The 4,878-nt window shown below is 37.0% G+C and overlaps 1 pseudogene; it reads left to right on the forward strand.

The window, feature by feature from the left end:
- The first annotated feature begins 2,741 nt into the window (after positions 1-2,741).
- Positions 2,742-2,860, forward strand: LOC136886925 (5S ribosomal RNA; annotated as a pseudogene).
- The last annotated feature ends 2,018 nt before the right edge of the window (positions 2,861-4,878 follow it).

Here is a 4,878-nt window from a genome sequence, read left to right on the forward strand (position 1 = left end):
CGTGCTGAGCACATGACACCTCATAATCTGCAGGTCTTCAGACTGAGCAGTGGTCGCTTGGTAGGCCAAGGTCCTTCAAGGGCTGTAGTGCCATGGGGTTTAGTTTGTTTTTTGATCATTGGAGACTACTGACAAAAATGAGTGGAATTGGACTAGACAAAAGAGTGACTGAATGGGTTGCTATATTTCTAGAAAATAGATCTCAGAGAATTAGAGTAGGTGAAGCTTTATCTGACCCAGTCATAATTAAGAGGGGAATTCGTCAAAGCAGTATTATTGGACCTTTATGTTTTCATATATATAAATGATATGAGTAAAGAAGTGGAATCAGAGATAAGGCTTTTTGCGGATGATGTTATTCTGTATACGGTAATAAACAAGTTTCAAGATTGTGAGCAACTGCAAAATGATCTTGATAATGTTGTGAGATGGACAGCAGGTGATGATGATAAATGGGGTTAAAAGTCAGGTTGTGAGTTTCACAAATAAGAAAAGTTCTCTCAGTTTTAATTACTGCATTGGTAAGTACCTACGTGTTAATGTAAGGAAAGATCTTCATTGGGGTAATCACATAAATGGGATTATAAATAAAGGGTACAGATCTCTGCACATGGTTTTGTTGGTGTTTAGGGGTTATAGTAAGGATGTAAAGGAGAGGACATACAAGGCCCTGAGAACACCCCAAATAGAGTATGGTTCCTGTGTATGGGACCCTCACCAAGATTACTTGATTCAAGAACTGAAAAAAAATCCAAAGAAAAGAAGCTCGACTTGTTCTGGGGGATTTCTGACAATACAGTAACATTACAAAAATGTTGCAGAGTTTGGGCTGGGAAGACTAGGGAGAAAGGAGATGAGTGGTATGTATCTATAAAGAAACTATTATAGTTTTATGTTGAGTCCACCTTGTCAATACACCTTACAATGACAGAAAAATATTGATTTTTCACTGATGAAGGGAATGGGTGATTTTCCCAAAAAATGTATGTTTAATTAATAATTTTCTATCATTATAAGGTGGATTGACCAGGTGGACTCAAAATAAAACTATAGTATAATAGAGTCTTTAATAGATTCAGACAAGTCAATACAGGATCAAATAAAATACCTATTATGGTTAAGTTTATCAACAGTAACTGGTATGTTCTAAGCTGTCAGTGGAGAAATGGCATGGAATGACATTAGTAGACGAAGAAATTAGAGTGATCTCTTTAAAAGTAGGAAAGATAATATAAAGATAATATGAAGATAAATTTGGAATTCAAGAGGGCAAATTGGGGCAAATATTCATTTACAGGAAGGGGAGCTAGGGATTGGAATATCTTAACAAGGGAGATGTTCATTAAATTGCCAATTTCTTTGAAATAATTTAAGAAAACGCTAGGAAAACAACAGATAGGGAATCCGCCACCTAGGCGACTGCCCTATTTGCAGATCAGTCATGATTGTAGTGATGTAGTAGGGAGGCTGTTGTTAGGCAATCTTCTTTCATGCAAAGAAGTATTTAGCTGTTACTACTTTGTAAAAGACTTGCAAAAAAGAACCATTTCTTCTTCTAATAGGTAATAATTTCGTGTGGCTATTTCTAGCTGGGTGCAGCCCTTGTAAGGCAGACCCTCCAATGAGGGTGGGTGGCATCTACCATGTGTAGGTAACTGCGTGTTATTGTGTTGGAGGATAGTGTTGTATGTGGTGTGTCAGTTGCAGGGATGTTGGGGACAGCACAAACACCCAGTCCCCGAGAGAAGAGAATTAACCATTTTAAGGTTAAAATCTCCGACCTGGCCGGGAATCAAACCTGGGACTCTCTGGACCAAAGGTCAGCACGCTTACCATTTAGCCATGGAGCCGGATGTTTTTTTTCTTCTGAATAGTGTACAGGAACACTGTACCACCAGTTGCAAACATCTCGTGGGAAGGAAAAAATCATTATCTACTTCTGCCTGCTCTTTAATGTATACCTGTTTCCTACAACCTAAGGAGAGAAATTCAGATAACTGCAAAAGTTCTTCCCAATGATATTCTTTACAACAATAATAATAAGAATTAGTATTATTCTTCTAGATGAATGGAAAATACTTAAGTTGGAGAAAGTTAGGGCAAATTAAAAATCTGCAATTTATAAGTACTGGAAACTACATATTAATCTAGAACTTCCTTGTGGGAAGCACAAATATGCTGAAGTAGGTGATATCTTTTGATATTTTTCACTGTATGCCATGGGAGGGCAGATGCAGAGATGGTTTTTTCTCAGTTGAGCCAAGATTTGACGATGACAAAGCATCAGCCATGTCAGCAGGAATGTTAAATACAAGAATAACATTTATTCTTATATTTATTTAGTATTCAGGATGCTTTTTAAAATTACTGCAGTAAAAAAAAAACCACAACTGATCTCATCACAATGAAGCAATTGATATTGACAACATCTGCTTACTCTTGTTACACTGCTCATCCAGAAAAGAAAAGAATGAGCATAAAAAGTTGAGAGAGAGGAAGAAAAGTGCACCAAAACTGAAAGAGAAAGTAAATAATACAGTACAACTTAAATACTGAAGAACTTGAAGATTTCAAAACTTAGAAAAAAGGTCAAAGTGAGGAAAGAGTGACAAGCTTTTTGAAGAAGTAAAACTGAAGTTAAAGAAGCTGTGAAAAGAAATGATCTTGGGGATACAAAGGTTGCCCGCGGAATGCTTCAAGGAATGATAACTTTAAAACAAGAGGAAGCTTGTACACAAACAGCCAACGGCCATACCATGTTGAATACACCGGTTCTTGTCCGATCACTGCAGTTAAGCAACATTGGGTGTAGTCAGTATTTGGATGGATGACCGCTTGGAAACATCACGTGCCGTTAGCTCAATTCTATGTCCGTCCCTGTGGTATAGGGGGCAACATGACTGCCTGTCACCCGGCGGCCCCGGGTTCGATTCCTGGCCGGGTCAGGGGTTTTTAATTGTAAATGATTAATATCCCTGGCCTGGGGACTGGGTGTTTGTGTCGTCCTTAATGTTCCTTTCCTCATATTCAACACTTTACACTTCCGCCATTTACATAATACACGCAGGTTTCTCACATATGGTGCAAAAGATCTTCATAGGTCAACGCCCCAAACAAATAGCTTTTAAAGAAATGTACACATGAAAGTATAATGTATGCAGAAGAACTTAAATGGATGTGTCTTATAACAAACACTTTCCAGAAAAAATATCAATTTAATGGTTCATAGTAAACTTTTTTTTTAGTTATTAATCTAATATTCATTTTTATAGTACTTTGTTGTTATTGTAGTATGAAGTACTTCTGATTTTAAAAAAATGACAGATTGCTGCAAGCGGTGGTGTAAAGATTGCTTTGTAAAGAAAATATGCAATATGTTACTTTTTGTTTTATTTTAGAAAAAAATTACTTAGTGTATTAATACTGAGTGGCAGCCTTGAGTTCTGAATATAGTATTCACCCACTTCCAGAGACAGGACCAATTGTGAGCTGCTGATATGTTTTTCTACCCCTGCCAATTATGACTGCTGTTATTGATCAAGTGACTCAAATTGTTCTGTTTCCTGAATTTCCTCCATTATGACTTTGATGCTGTTCCTTGTATGATTCTTTCAACAATGCAAACATCACTGATACTTTTCTTAACAAGCAGTACTGGTACCTATTCCAGAATACTTAGTCATTCGTAATAGGACATCGTATGCATATTGCAGTTGATTTCAATAAGAAAGACTTGGGCAGAAGGAGGTGGTAGAGCAAGGGCAAGGTGGAGCTGACCCCCCTACCCCCTAGCTCTCAGGGAAAGGCAAAAATCTAGTCTAGTCAGGAGTTTTCCTATCAAGAAAATGATTTAAAAGTCAGTATTACGTAGAAGCGGTAGTACTGTTTCCCACCAACAGGCAGGGAACACCGTGGGTTATTCTACCAGAGAATACAAGTCACCATTTATATTCCAAAATATTAAAAATACTACGTAGGCCCAGGTCTGACCCCCCCCCCATCCCACTACAAACTGTCATATGGGTGCTGATGTGGTACAGTGGTGTACGACTGCACCCTGAAGATAATCTCTTGATCTAAACAGACAGTGGTACATCCCACTTTCTCTATTGTAAAATGTCCAATCACATTTTCAAATGTATGCCCTCTCCTAAGTAGATCTCACAAAAAAGATTTACCATTTTTTTCAACTCCCAATCTTTTGCTTTATAAGAGGTCAACTATAAAGGAAGTAAGTTAAAACTAATTATACCCACCAAGTAATGCACCACCTCCATCATAACAGCAGTTTGTATATGCCTAAATGTGTTTATTCATGATTAAATAAACGACCTCAAATCTGTATCGTATGTTTCATTTTGGTGTGTAGTCCATATTGCATTACTTATCAATGTTAAAAACAACAGTTTTACATTAATATTTGTAACTTCCTATTCTTTGCATTAAAATCCTGAAAACAGCGATTGCTTAAATTCTGTGTAGTTATTTAGCTACATATTGAATAACTTATATATTTCAAAGCATTCCAAACCATTTTCTTTACAACAGACCATGAAACACATACCTCCTCTAACAAACTACCACTGATATCACAACATTCGGGGGCTGATGACCTAGATGTTATGCCCCTTTAAACAAGCAGCATCATAATCATCATATCACAACATTCCAAACTACTCATTACTAACTGAAATAACAACTGCTTTTGATTTGAAGCACTCAAGGCAGAATGTTCATAGTCACTTTAAATCAAATTTTGCATGATACTATACACACACTAACCTAGCTACTAGGCATGCAGGACCACCCCTATTTAATTCACAAAAATATGAATATCGTAAGTTCTTAGTCTTTGAGTGAATGAACTCCAGAATATTG

Source organism: Anabrus simplex, chromosome X, assembly GCF_040414725.1.
Source record: "Anabrus simplex isolate iqAnaSimp1 chromosome X, ASM4041472v1, whole genome shotgun sequence".
In the NCBI taxonomy this organism is placed as follows: domain Eukaryota; kingdom Metazoa; phylum Arthropoda; class Insecta; order Orthoptera; family Tettigoniidae; genus Anabrus; species Anabrus simplex.